The sequence below is a fragment of the Stegodyphus dumicola genome, chromosome 1 (assembly GCF_044657685.1).
Source record: "Stegodyphus dumicola isolate Sdum_Otavi_A_Nest chromosome 1, ASM4465768v1".
NCBI lineage: Eukaryota > Metazoa > Arthropoda > Arachnida > Araneae > Eresidae > Stegodyphus > Stegodyphus dumicola.
Genome location: NC_140768.1, coordinates 131,893,243 through 131,909,160, shown reverse-complemented (window position 1 = coordinate 131,909,160; position 15,918 = coordinate 131,893,243). Strand labels below are relative to the sequence as shown.

Here is a 15,918-nt window from a genome sequence, read left to right as displayed (position 1 = left end):
AAAACCTTTCCTCTAACAGACCGGCATATTGGATAAATGCGCACTTCGCTTCAACTCCCGTGTCACTTGGACGCTATTTCGCTATGCTCTCTTCCTATCGCAATAGTATAAAAAATGTTCTGGAAATAAGCACGATTAATGTTCTACAAATAGGCACGTTAAGTAAATTGTAGCCACCAATGTCAGTTGAAATAAAAATGGAATTTAATCCGCCTCGACTGCCAACTTTCTTAGTTATTACGACGTTATCAGAATTATTCCTCTTCAATATGGATATACGTTCCAAGCTATCAACTACTTGTCATTTTCAAGTTTTTTTCAGGGAATCGGTTAGTAAAATTAGAATAATTCGAGGAAATAAGTTTAGATGAAGTTTAGCAAAAAGTGTGTATAATTCAATAGGAAATCATGCGGTGACATCAAATTATTATATTATTAACAAAGCTTCTTTCATCATTTCTGAAACCACTGCACGTTTTACATTTTCTTACGCACTTTTTACTTAGCCCAAAGGGCGTTAGCCCAGAAGGGCTATTAATTTCGTTTTGGCATTTTGCGTTGGTTCACTATAAATGTCGGTTCAATTTTCAAATTGTTGCCACCAAATATTAGAGCTCTGCATTATATATTTAAAGAAATTCAATAATGAAGAATCTGCTCAAATGTATGTATGTTTCTCGCATTGTGATAAAACGACGGTACCTACAGAAATCCACTTTTGAATAACGTACGTTTCCACCCGAATATGGGCATATGGAAGCCCAAATTCGGCCTTTGGAGTTTGTTTTATTACCTATTTCATATTTAGTAAAATCTTTAACGAATTTTTTATTAACAAATTCAACGATTTCAAAGCCAGCAATGGCAACACTGTACGAAAAAAAAATTATCTCCAGCGCGCGAGATTCTAAAGAATCTCGCGCGCTGGAGATATCGGATATTCTAAAGATAGGCTCATTTTAAAATTATTTTGCGATATTGCTGTTGAACTGCATTTTATGGTTTAAGTGTGTAAAACATGATACTTAATAAATAAAGGTAACGCCTGAAACGTTAAAAAACGCCCTTTTGGGCGTAATGTAAAATCTGAAAACTTTTTTTTTACTTTATTTTTGTTTTCAGTTATCTCAAAATTACAGTTTCATTTTCTTAATTCCTAGAAAGCAAAAATTTATTACTTTTCACTCATAGCAACTAAGCTGCTAATATATAAATCATCTTCTTTTATTGACGCTAAATGGGGTGGATGTTATGTAACAGATTTCACTAGAGAATTTGAATCCAAGTTTCACGAAAGATTGGCAAACATATGAAATTTTTATTGCAAAGATGCATATATAGTACCTCAATGTCCTTAATCTTTCTTTAAAGCATTAAATTATTTCTTATCTTACAAAAGTTCATTACTAGACTTTTTAGAGAAAAAAAAAAAAAAAAAGAAAGAAAGAAAAAGACAAACTAGATTTATGAAACGCCCTCTCTTTTAATAGTAATTTAACCTATTTATTCTAATCCTCTAACTATATGTCTTTTTTAAATGTTTTGTTTGTTCTCAGTAGATTTACAGCTTTCGTAGAGGTATCACAAAAACTTTAATATTGTGTATAATAGCAGGATCACGGACACAGATGAACTCTTAAATCCACGGGAAATAGCAACCAAGAAAATAATAACGAGGAAGTAGTTAAGTTCGGAGAGACATTTATTTCATTTCATTGTGGGAGAATGGCAACGAGTTAATGAAGATGCAACTTCTGTGGTATTCTTTCACTGTTCAACTCGAAACAATGAAAATAAGAGTGAACTTTTCTTACTTCTATTTTTAGAGGTCTGAGTTTTCTTTTCCGCTGAGGCTGAAGATTTTAAGTCATAACTTCGGTGCTTTGTGGTCATATATATGACGTTTGTTTGTCATGTGTATGCTCCATACATCATTGATGAAGTAATTGGTAATAGAGCTTCTCTCCCACACAATATAAAGAATGATTAGTAAAATAATAAAAACAGGTTTTATCCCTGGATGATAATAACAGTGCATGGAAAATAGGAATAATCCGCAAACCAGCGGTGTTGCTATAAATTCTAGAAGATTTGTAGAATAAATGAATAAATTTTACTGATTTTGGTATTTCATTAGTAAATTGATCTGTCAGAAGTCTGTGTAATATTTTACGCAGTATAGTAAAAGCTCTAACCGGCAAGTTCAGGACTTCGATAATGATGTATTATTAAATATGCCGGATACTGAACTTATAAAGATAATGCATGTTGCTTAATAAATAACTTATTGGTTCGAAAATCTGAGCCGAGACTTTTTAAAAAACCAACATTTGTTTTTCACGCCATTTCTTATTCTACAAAATCTTAAATGCAACTATTTATCAAATAGAAAAGAATGCGTAGACGTAATGCATTTGCGCACGTGATCCTCGTGACAGACTAATTCATTAGGGTTGCCACAGTGCAGTTATAAACGTAAATTGTTGTAAGTAAACATACTTTTAAATGAGGCTTTGCATAAACTAACTCTCCAAATATATTTAATGACCAAAAAAATTAATGGTAGGTTCTCTCCTTTAGTTTAAAAAGCCGCTGGTGTTCAATGCGCACGATAATTAACAGAAGTGTGAGGATGTTATAGAACAAATAAAAAAAGAACACACACACACACATACACACAAAAATATCTGAAACTTTCATATTTTTTACATTACTCCAAAGAGGCGTGTTTTAATGTTTTCTATGTTACCTTATTTTATTAAATATCATGTTCTTCGAACATAAACCATAAAATTCAATTCAACATCAATATCGCAAAATAATTTTAAAATAAGCATATCTTTAGAACTTCCGATACAGTCTCGCCGCTGGAGATTAAAAATGTTTTTTTTTTTTTTTTTTTTTTTCCATACAGTGTTTACATTGGACGCTTTGAAATCGTTGAGTTTGTTAAATTCGTTAAACTGTTACAAAATCTGAAATCGATAATAAAGCAAATTTCAAATTCTCAATTTGTGCTTCCAGATGACTATATTCGGTAGAATATTACGTTATTTAAATTTGATGGCTCTAGGTACTGTTGTTTTATCACAATGCGAGAAACATACATACAGTTATGTAGATTCTTCATTAATTAATTTCTTAAAACATAACACAGGGCCATGATAGTTGGTGGCAACAGTTTGAAAAATGATACGGACATTCACAGTGAATCGACGCAAAATGCCAAAACGAAATTAATAGCCCTTCCGAGTAAATTGCCCTTTTGTTATAATAAGAAAGAATGAAAAAAAGAAAGGAAGGAAAAAAAAAGTTGTACTTTTTTTTAACTTACAGTTTCCAGCTATCGCGCCAAGATATTACTTCATCTAATGCAGATTTCTGTTTGGTTGCTCAACAGTTCTTCGTATTTTTGCATAGCCATAAATTATATTCTGCTTCTAAAACCTGAGAATGTGATATAGTGTGACATATCTGCAAATGTCATATCTCGAACTTCAGGTATGACATTGTTTCTAATGTCAGGAGCCTTTTTTGCATCATCATTCTTATTCCTTTTTTTATGCTTCTAGTTATATTAAACCTATCCGTAAAGTTTTCGTGTTGTTAAAGTTGTAAAAAATGAATTTGTATTGTAAGCAAATGAGAAAACCAGTAAGGGCGATAAAAATTTAGAGTCGAAGCAGCTTCATAAACCAAAGACATAATTGCGCTCACTGTGTTTATGCTGTAACTCACCTCTATTCGAATTGAAATGCCGAATTTTCATACCATAATAATATTAAAGTCCATTCTTTGACGCTGTTATAAACCTTGTCGTCACTTGTTGCCAGAAACTGCACCACAGTTGCCTCCTTTAACGCAAAAGTAAGATTTTCAAACCTTTTTCATAATTCGTAATTAAAATAGATAGCAAAAAGTATTTAAACATTTATTTATCCTTATTACTTTTGAAGCGGTTCAAAATCTTCGCAGTTTAAAAACATCGTCGTTGAAACTATCATGGTAAAAAATAAAGCACCTACAAATCATCGCATGACGATAACATCGCACACATGCGTTTTCAGGTTTTAAAAGTAGTAAATGCATGTTCGTATAATGATTTGGGAGCGCAAGAAGGAAAAAGGGATATTTTTACTTTTATATTTCATATTTTTGAATGAACTAATAAATTTTTGCTAAAAACATGAGAAGTAAATTTAAGCACTTAAAAATTGAAAATGGGTAGAAAATTAATGCAACTTATAGTGCTTAGTAGAATTTTAAATTTGCATACTTAGTTAACAAAGGTCATTAATAAATTAATCTTTTTTTATATAAAGTTTTACTCATAATTTTTCATGAAACATACAGCCTAAAATGTTTAGAAAAAGGAGCATAAATATGTGCATGAGGCTACCTCTATAAAAATTGCTTGGTTAATTATCAAATTACTTTCTTTCAAGTTTATTAATCTGATGTTGTTTTGATGAAAAACATATCTTGTTTTGTTTCCATTTGTTCGCAAAGTGTGGTTAACATTTTTTGAGCTTACAAATCTTAATGCGAAAATGCATTTACAGCTTTTAAAACCTGAAAAACGCATGTGTGCGATGTTATCGTCATGCGATGATTTATAGGTGCTTTATTTTTTACCATGATATTTTCGACGACGATGTTTTTAAATTGCTAAGTTTTTGAACCGCTTTATTTTCGACGAAGAAATTTTGTACCACGATGTTTTACAGCTGGATATTTTTTCCTTGCTTTCTTTTCTTCTACGATGTTTTGTTACCACGACGTTTTCGTCTTGCGGTTTTTTCTCCGCGGCTTTTCGTCCGCGATGTTTTCGGCTGTAACCTAATTTGAGTAATTATGAAGAAAACTAACAAGGATATATAATTTCAAAATTTTCTGTTTTTGATATCATTCTGAACATTGTTCTAGGAATCTTTAATTAAGTAGGATATTTCTAGGAAATAAGTTTAAATGAAATACAGCAAAGAATGTGCATAATTTACTAGGCAATACAAGGAAATCATGTGGTGTTCACATCAGACATTTTTCTAAAAAGAAGGTACGGATCAAGAGCAAATTGCTGAAACATGCATGACACTGGTCAGAGAATAACATTTAGTTACTTTTATTTTCAAGTTTTTTTAACAATTAAATATGACTTAACCAGTATCCTATCTTTCCTACCTCACATAGCGAATATTCGCTCAAACCACAGAAGCTATGCAACCTAAGAACTATAAATATAGCAAAAGCTGACTTAGATGTTTTATAAGGTAGTATTCCCGCCTTCTTAGCATGTCTTCGTGGTGTAATGGTCGGCACACTCGGCGCATATTCGACAGGTCCTTAGTTCCAGTCCCGGTGAGGGCATTTCGCTCATTTCTTCAACTTCCTGCTATCGGAAAACTTAATGTCTCTACAGCTTTGCATGAAGAACTTCCCTCTTTTTGATAACTGCTCGCTTGAAGATTCAGCTAATTGATTTTTGAAAATATGTCAAAGAAACATTGAAAGGTCTGGCAGTACCGTGTCGAATCCTGAGCCATCGTAAATAATCAGTTAAGCCTTTCTGTAATAGTTAGGATCGAAACCAGATGTTTCGTCCTAAGATTATTATACATAAGATAATATAATAATAATTTTGATAATTATTTAATTATGTAAAATTTTATAATTATACATTGCAAAATTTGATAATTATACGTCGGGAAATTTTTTAACTTTACTTACAATATCCTAGCTAAATTTAGTTTAAGAGCTAGAATACTGAAGAACTGTGCAACGACTATTCCCTGAGTTCTGGTAAGTAACAAGTCCAAACAAGGGTTAAATTTACCCTCCATTCCAACTGAAAACAACTGAACATATGGCAAATATAACGCAGATTTTTTTGTTGCTTGGCTTCTAATTTAATATTTGTTCGGCGCGTTATTGTATCTCAATCTAATGCTAATTAAAATAAACCAGTCGAAACTGCTCAAAATTAACTGACAGACTTGGCACTTATTTAAGAACACCGGCGAATATTAGTAGGCAAGTAACAATACGGCCGAATAATAGAAAGCTTAAACTAGCAGCAACAACGTGGCCGAAAGGCAGAACACGCTCTCCTAATGAAGTGACCCAGACTTCAGCTTAAATACTCGTTTCTACTTCATTTACATAAATAAAAATCATGAAAACTCATTCTGGCGGGATAACGTAGGAGTAAAACGAGAGGATAGAGGAAAGGCTTTTTCCAAAATAAAAATAACTATTACTGAAATGAAATAAGCTCTACATACTTATTTACTTACTTACGTGAAATTTACTTACTTTGTCAAATTTACTTTTGATAACTTTACATAGTGAAAAGCAGGTCTCCAGTTCGTAAAAATTTAGTACGGACGAATATCAACCTTTTTTCAAATTTACATTCTCTTTACTTGTAAACTACAAGTGGGGGTCCAATGCGTCAGGGCCACCAGCGGCCGAGCGGTAAAGTCGCTAAACACTGGTAGTTCGGTCCGAGGTTCGAATCCCGCGAACGGGCTGGCTGCGTGGGAGTTTTCGTGGTTTTCCCCATCTGCAACGTGTATACGATCCAGTTCCCTTATAAAGTCCTCCACGAAGGCATCCCTCCCCTTAGGAAGATAGCCCTAGTGTGCTTTGCATAATTAAAATAAACCAAACCAAACCAATGCGTTAGATTTGATCTGTGATTTTAACAAGCGTTACTTCACTGAGGGTGATAGCTCGCTGACTTTCTAAAGTAATTTACAGGTCGTCACAAAATCCTAATATCGCCTAATTGCTTTGAGCAGTGTAATGAGAACAAACGGGAAAAAACATATTGTTTTATTGTAAATTGTAATATTACGTGGCGGCCCATTATTAATTTTATTATTCAAGGCATAGCTTTGAATTTATTTTATTGGATGGTTTGAGAACAAGGTGTGCAACAAATATTTACTTCAAATGGCAATACTTTCTGCTTTGCCAAGGTGCGAAATCTGCAAGTTGGAAACAATAAACAACTGCAAAGGGTTTCTTTCGAGGGATTTAAAAAAAAAATAACATTTTGGAAAACATAAATTTCAGGTACGTAAATTAGAACCAAATTTTGCTGATTTTTGGAGCAAAACCCACTGCAGCAGCCAATGTCTTTCATGTGTCAACGGAAGAACTTATTGGTCAGCTATGATGAGTTAAAACTGGAGTCCACTTTTGTTTCAAATGTTCACCTATCTGTATTAAACTATCTACCTTTAAGCTCCAGCTCCACAATACGCATCAAAGATTATCAACTAATGCCGTTATTTACAGCATATAATTCTACTAGGTAAGTTGAAAGAATCCCGCATTTTAATATATAACGTTTTATAGAACGTTCTTTTTAGAAAGAAAATTAACTGAAATTAAATATTGTTGCCACTCACAGCATGCATTAAGAGCATATCGTTTGAATTTACGTACAGCTAACGTGTTTATATTAAAATAAATAAATACTTAACGAGCAGACGATAACACATTCCATAAATTACACTAGAATATGAACATGAATGTGTTTTATTAGTCCCTGAAGGACTATCGTTTTCGTTTTGCGATTTTGCGTCGAATCACTATAAACGGCGTATCACTTTTTAAATTGTAGCCACCAAATGGTAGAGTCCTGCATTGTATTTGAAGAAGTTAAATAATGAAGAATCTGCATCAATGTATGTATTTATCTCCCATTGTGATAAAACAATGGTACCTAGAGCTATCCAATTTTGAATGACGTAATCATACAGCGAATATGGGCATGTGAAAGCCTAAATTTGAAATTTGGAATTTGTTTTATTACCGATTTCATATTTTGTAAAACTTTAACGAATTTTTGATTAACAAACTCAACGATTTAAAAGCGACCAATGGCAACACTCTACGGGGGGGGACCTTTTATCTCCAGCGTGCTGAACTGTATATCGAAAATTATAAGGATATGCTCATTTTAAAATTATTTTGCGACATTGCTCTTGAACTGAATTTTATGGTTTAAGTGCGAAGAACATGATATTTAATAAATAAAAGTAACACACAAAAGGTTAAAAAAACACCCCTTTGGACGTAATTTAAAATCTGAAACCTTTCAGATTATTATTATTATTATTATTATTATTATTTTAAAATTTCGATTAAATAAAAGTAGCAGAAGTTGGGGGAAGCATAAGATAGGCTTTCGCAGTAATGTCAACAAGCAACATTATGGCGTCACTTACTAATTTTACATAAGCTATGCCAACAGTGGCGTAGCTAGGGTGGGGCAAGGAGGGACATCTGTCCCCGGGCGCAGTATCCGAGGGGCGCCAAATTGATGCTATAAAATTTTTTAATGAAATGTTTTCCATTCTTGGTACACAGAAAGGGGGGCAAATTCTTCAGTTGTCCCCGGGCGTTGGAAACTCTAGCTACGCCCCTGTATGCCAAACTCATTCATACTTTACTGAATAAATCAAATACAGATTAATTGATTCTAGAGATTCACCCGGTAATTAATGAAAAGCAATAAGATGTTACTGAATCCACAGAAATCCATCATGGAAAGCAAAAAGATGCTTCATCAATAGTGCATAACCTGAACATAATAATAATGAAGTCTCCATCATTTTCATCTTGAGAAAGTAATGTATGTGTAACAACAGTCTGAAGCGCGAAAAACGGAAAACAACTAAATGTAGTTTCCGAATTGCTCGATAGATGGCGTGCCCAGAAATAACTTTTGTTTCCTTCTCTGAAAGGCAACTATTAAACTATAAATAAGTGTCAGACTAGCCGAGTTCACTTGACCGTTAAGAACTGTGTTATCGCTCTTCCTTCTCTTCTCTTTACTCTTGAAAGAGCAAGAGATGTTTAATTGCTATTCGGTAACTCGTCTTTTGATGATGATATTTAACATGCTGTTTATTTGAGAAGTTATTTTTTAGTGCTGCCATTTCTATATTTATAGCAGACGATAAGGTATTTTTGGTGAATAAAATACAACATTCTTATTCGAAACTGAGTGAACTGTTTATTTGAATATTTGAAACTGAGTGAACTGTTTTCTTTCTTATGATACTGGATATTCTGCATACTAAATTCTGAATTTAAGAAAAGCAAAAAGTATCTGTAGCGGGTGAGTAATAATTTACTTTCAATTTCTTAAAAATATTATAAAATTTATATTTATAATTTGTTTTATTTGACGCCTTTTGATAATCAATCTAACTATACATTCTAGTCCTAACAAAAAAGTTCAGGTGTACAGTTTTATTATCGTTTCTATCATATTTGAATGGATTACTTAGTTTGTTTATAAAGCAGTATAATGTCTATAATTTTTAATGTTGTATAATTTTTCCGCAAAGAAAAAAGCGTATGTATCCAAGATCACTATTCTAACTAAACGCTGCTTTCAATAGCCAAGAAACTCTGCTTCTAGAAAACAATGAAATTTGGCACTTTTATTCGTGTATTGCTCTCGAAGTAATCATTTTCAAGAAATTATTCTTGTATTCGTCCATTTGTAATAAAAGGACATCTTACTGTGTTAAGGAAAGATTAAATTTGAAAACTGGGAAAATTTTAAATATTTTACGGCCAGTTTTAAACAAAATTAAAGTTGAATTCACCCATTTCTAAAGATCAGTTTGATGTATTTTTCTTTCATGTATTAAGCGGAAAATACATTCTTCATAAAGAGTATTTTAGTTTCATCAAGAGTTTACATTGTTCATAATAAAAGAAAAACCTATAGAAATGGAAAAAAAATGTGATCGATTTACTGATAACTATTTGATTATTATTTTTACTTAAAAAAATAAACAAAATATAAATAAGTGAAAGCTATATAAATTGGATTAAATTAATATTTTTTGGGAGGAGAGGTAATTTTAGTATCATCTTTTGGGGGTAATTTTGGCATCATGTAGTTTAATTCTAGTTTTAAATTGCACTATTTCAGGTTTATTTTTATATACATATTTTTTATTTTTCTACTTTGAATTTAATACAATCCTTAAAATACGTAATGCCCTTGCAGTTAGAAAATCTCTTAATACTTATATTTTTGTTATTTTTATTTAATATTTATCGTTCATCTATTTTTTTAATATTATTTAATATGTTTGTTAGAATTATCAAAAATGAGTTTGTAATATGTATGCAGACATTGTTTATAAGTTATTGCTATTAATATTTGTATTGAAAATCTCTTATTTAATCGTTCAATACATGGATTCATTGCTAAGTTATAAAAATTCTGTATACAGTGGTCTCACATCTTATGGAGTTTTAACCGACCGTAATTCGAAAATTTTATTCATGCAGCAGTAGAGTTTTGTTCTGTACGTTTTCATGAAATGTACTTTCAATTTTTCATAAAATGTACACTACTTAAAAAAAAAAAAAAGGGACAGTTCTATATTTCATTTTCTACTGGATCGATTCATGAAATTTAAATTGCGTTCTTCATGTCTCGAAAGCGCGACTTAGGATATATATTAGACTTATATATAGCACTATTTTAACATAGGAATTTTGACACAAAATCGGACGTTTTCTGAAATAACATGCCAATGTTTTTACATATTTCGATTCTACGACTCAAATTATGCCTAAATATTAAAGTTTGGTGCGAAATTTACGGAGAAATTCAACAATTTATGTTGGCTCTTTTTATTCAGTTTGCGCCAAAATTAGTTCACCTGGCGAACTTCTTAATATGTGGCAACCTATATTCATTTCCATTTTTACATAGTGCGGGAGAGGAAAAAAAGACGCAATCGTTCCTTCTTTCAAATAATGTTCTTTATCTTATATTTTTAATGATAATTGTTATAAACTTTAAGCAATTTTTTTTTCTTTTTCGAATTTTTATTTTAATTGTTTACGCTGCATAGTTTCTTTCGAATAACTGTTTTAAAAATTTCTATTTACTCATTCGGACTGCGTAGTTTTAATCAAAGGTGTATCGTTTATTTATTTATTTTCAAATAGTTTTTCTTTATACTACATTTTTAGTCATAGTTACTATTTTAGGTAATTTTTAAATTTTTAGACTTTTGTTTTAATTGTTAGTGTTGCATTGTCTCTTCAGATAATTATTTTTAAATTTTCTATTTATTCATTCGAACTGAGCATTTTAAATATATTTATAAATATAAATTTTCCAGAATTTGATTTTATTTATTTGAATTGCGTTTCTTTCGGAAGAATACTTTTAACCCAGACTACGATGCATTTGAAAACTGCATATATTAAAAGAGAAAATACAGTAAAGCAGACTTAACACGTCTTTCAATGTTCCGTTCAGAAAAGATATATATAAATAAGAGAGATGTATAACCGACATTTTAATTTAGGATGACTTGCATACACTGCTTTAAACAGTTTTATCATTGTGCCCATTGCTTTACACAATTTTATCCTACATTTGGTTTCTTAAAATGTTATTCATATTTTAGTCAAATATTTTATTTTTGAAATTGCAAGACTCAAATATCATAAGATTAAAAAGTTTTAAATTAAAATAAAGTACAAATACTAAATTTTATGCAAAAATTTATTTTTTCTTCAGGCATTCTGCTTCATTCTTGCTCTTTTTCTTTAGGCATTCTGCAAGTATATTCAAAAGCATCCAACTTTTTGAAACATCTTGGTATTTCTGACAATCATTTTTAATAAAGTTATCGCCTTCCATTTCATAAAGGCCCACAAACGGCCGAGCGGTAAAGTCGCTGAACACTGGTAGTTGACTCCGTGGTTTGAATCCCGGTAAACGGGCTGGTTGCGTGAGCGTTTTCGTGGATTTTCTCATGTGTAACGTGTATGCCAGCTGGTTTCCCTTAGAAATTTCTTCACGAAGGCATCCTTCCTTTTAGGCAGATAGCCCTGCTTTGCCGTAACTTAATAATCCAATTCAATCCATTTCGTCAGAGACTTTATCAGTCTTTAGAAGCTACGCATTTGAAGGCATGAGATAAAAGGAAAGACTGGTTTCATCAGGAGATTTTGATTTATTTAATTATGACAAAGCACACTAGGGCTATCTGCCTAGGAGGAGGGATGCCTTCGTGGAGGACTTTCTAAGGAAAACTGAGCCGTATACACGTTATACATGGGGAAAACTACGAAAACGCCAATGCAGCCAGCCCGTTTGCAGGATTCGAGCCTGGGACCGAACATACCAGTGTTCAGCGACTTTACCGCTCGGCCGCTGTTTCATCAGGAGGGAAGAAAACGTCTTTAGGTGACATCCACATACATCGCTGGATAAACTCCTGAATCTTCAAATAATTCGATTGAGAAATCATGGGATTCTCCGTTTATGATACGACTTAATGTTCTATAACGTAATTTAAATTTATACAACCATATAGTCAGTCGCTCTTCACTTTAATCTGCAATGATATCGTTTTTGTCTTTTCTGTTAACACAAGCTCAATTGATGGTGTTTGCTGGTGTACACGTCCAAGTGTTTTCTCTTTGAACACCTAAATTCTTTGAAGTATCCTAAAAGTATCTTCAAAAGCGTCCAACTTTCTGAAACATCTTGGTATGTCTGACAGCCAAATTTCCCTGCAAATATTTGTTTACTTTTCTCCCTAATTTTCTTCTTTCCTTCTATAGTTATTTTCAGTGCTCACACAAGAAAATTAAGATTTTTCGATTGCTAGACTTCCATGAATTTTGTATTCTTGTCAATTTTTTTAAAATATCAGTTACATGAATTGCGTTTCAAAGTTTAATTTACATAGTGGTTATAATTAAAGTTCCACTTTGAAATGGTCATAAAAGGAAAACTACCGGACCAAAAGTTATCACACTTGGGACTCGTGTAAAGGAGATTATGAAAATTTATTTTCCGCGGGAAAAAAAAAAGAGTTCAGAAACTCACCACCAGGGGGAAAATGGCGCTGTATGCAATATTGTTAAATGAAATAAGACATGAAAACATCGGTTTAAAATGTGTTTAATCGTTTCCAAAACGTGTTAAAAAGCATGTTCAATGTAACGTCCAGTATTTTCCGAAAGCAAATTAAATCCTGTTACTGCATTCTCAACAGCAGCTCTCAGCACATCAGGAGGAATGTTACGGACATGTCTGTGTATCACATTTTTCATTTCTGCCAAATTGTTTAGATTATCACCATAAACAGTGCTTTTGAGATAACCTCATAGCTAACAGTCACAGAGGTTTGAGGTCTGGTGGGAAGAGGGGAAGTGTTGGCCTATAAGACGTTCATTCGTGAAATGTTTCCTAAGTAACTGTACGTTGGGACCCAGCCCTGCATAAAAATCGTAGTATCTAAAATGCCACGTTAATGCAGTTCATGTATCACGAAACATTTTAACATTGACTCTAAGCGAGCTGCAATCACAGTGGTCCAGCTGTCGACTACTATTCAGAGAAAAATGGTTCAGTTATGAAACTAGTTATCATTCCACACCAAACGGTGTGGAACGACTGCTATGCAACTGAATGCAGTAGGATAATATGCAATGGAACTAGGTAGATAACATGAGGGATTTCTTTGGCCCAAATCGATTAAAAGCGTTTTGAATCAGTATCTTCATATTTTAGGGCTGAATTCAGGCTTCAAAAATTACAAATTAGCGATCTGTAAGAATACGATTTCTAGATTGTACGCACTTGTGCGAGTGATTTGTGATCTCAAATTTTCTAATCGCTAATTCGTGGTTTTCACGGACGAATTTCTCCCTTACACGGACGGCGCACTCGACTTTTATCGAATTTAACGCCTTTAAATGGTAATTTCCTTACTTCAAAGTTTCTTAAGGGTATACAGCATATTAAACCGTGTAACAAAAGGTTAAGTTAGATTCCGACCCATATTTCGTTTAACAATATTGCATACAGCGCCATTCCCCTTCCCCCTGGTGAGGTTTCGAACTTTCGTTTTTTCGCGGAAAATAAATTTCCATGACTTCTTTTGCACGGTTACCAAGTTTGATAACATTTGATCCAGTAGTTTTCCTTTTATCACTGTTTCAAAGTGGAACTTTAATTATAACCACCCTGTATATTATTAAATTTTAATTTGAAGCTATGCGTTATATGTATACCATGCGTAAGATTTTCGCTTTTATGGAAAAAATAAAGAATCAAAGCAAATATACTTAGAATAATGGACCAAAACTGAAAATATTTCCCCTCCCTTCGAAAATAAAATATTGAAACTTCGACCTTGAACTTATTGGATTATCCAAAATATTCAATTTGGCTTATCTTCTAAGTCCTAGTTCCGACAACACTTCCGTCAAAAATTCCGAATTACTGAAGCTGAAGTAAAAGGTTTAGTATATATTCACTGTATGTTAATAAAGTAATCAGAGTGTAATAAAAATAGGTTATAGAATTTACGCTGATACAACTTTTTATCTGAATGCACAACATGTAATGGAAGAGAAGGCTTGTAGAGATCTGTTTTTGACATGCCTCTAAAAGTAGATATCATACTCCTTTTGTCTCTTCAATGTCGAAAAACTTTCGTTTGAGAGGCAACTTTAGATTTGGGAAAGAAAAAAAAATCACAAGAAGACAAATTTGAAGAACATGCACGACGATTGAGTACACATACTTATTTTCGGAATACAAGCGGTTCTCCGATTGGTTATTGAACAATGAAAAGATGCACTGTCATGCAAATCAAAACATTTGGAATGCGTTTTCTGACTGAATAACTTAAGATTAAAAGTCATTTGCTTAATTCACAGCCATTTACAAGTCAACTACTCGGGCAATTGCAGAATCGTTTTGATTCTGAGCTTGTAAGGCAAAATTAATATCACTGGATTTAAACACTTCTTTAATCTTCCGAGATCATTCCTCCTTTAGCTCATATTCCAAGAATATTAAGTGAATACAATTATTTCAAAACAAATTGAATATTCATTTGCACTACGGCTTGGTAGTTTACTAACGAGTTAACAAAACTTAATTCTGCTTTTTGTGTCTAAGAATACAGCAATATTTTAAATATTTACAAATAAAATATTTAATTGAAGTCTCACCAGTTGCCTAGCATTTGAAGATTGTTAAATACTAATTGTTTGTTGCCAAATTGTTATGAAGTCTAACCCAGGCTGCGTGGTAGGTTTTCGTAGTTTTCTAGGTTCTCTTTACAAAGGTTCTCTATGAAAGCATCTTAACCAAATAGCTCCCATGTTCCTTCTATGTTCAAATAACCAACTAACCTAGTTTAAGCGCGATGTAGCTTGCCAATCGGGTGTGATGTGGTGGTGTATTTAATTATGGCAAAGCACACTAAGGTTATCTGCCTAAGGGGAGGGATGCCTTCGTGGAGGACTTTCTAAGGGAAACTGGCTCGTATACACATGGGGAAAACCACAAAAACACCCATGCAGCCAGCCTGTTCGCGGGATTCGAACCTCGGACCGAACTACCAGTGTTCAGCGACTTTAAAGCTCGGCCGCTGGTGGGCTTGACAATCGGGAGTAATATGAAAGATACGGCACTAATAATTGAATTGCTGTTACGGTACGCTGTTTTCTAAACTTAGATGGTCATTCCTTAATTAAATATAATTGATTTGTAACTTCTACTAGAGCTGACTGTAAGAATTGAAGTGCAAATAAATAATATCGTGTGCAATCTTGATTAATATAAAATTAGAAATATTTGCTTTCAGACAGAAAGTTTTTTGAAATATTTGCAATTACTTTATAAGAAGTATTTATTAATAACCGGAATAATTACTTATTATATTACTAATGATTTGAATTCAGTTCTTGGCAATTACATTCTAAAATGGAATTTTAAGGATATAATGAAAATACGCTACGCATAAAAATACATTTTAGGATAAAAAATGAGTTGATTTTTTAATGTTTAAAAACTTCTTAAATTCATTTAATAAATATCGTACCCTCTTGTTA

At 32.6% G+C, this 15,918-nt stretch overlaps 1 protein-coding gene across 4 annotated transcripts in view; it reads left to right on the top strand.

The window, feature by feature from the left end:
• The first annotated feature begins 8,777 nt into the window (after positions 1 to 8,777).
• The window catches only part of LOC118181046 (uncharacterized), a 219,512-nt gene continuing 212,371 nt past the window's right edge, over positions 8,778 to 15,918 (top strand). For 2 of the 4 annotated variants that reach the window (XM_085820707.1, XM_085820722.1), the window contains exon 1: positions 8,778 to 9,133. The gene's annotated coding sequence lies outside the window, so the exon portion shown is untranslated. The remainder of the gene's footprint in view (positions 9,134 to 15,918) is intronic. The other 2 variants (XM_085820698.1, XM_085820715.1) reach the window with 1 other exon arrangement.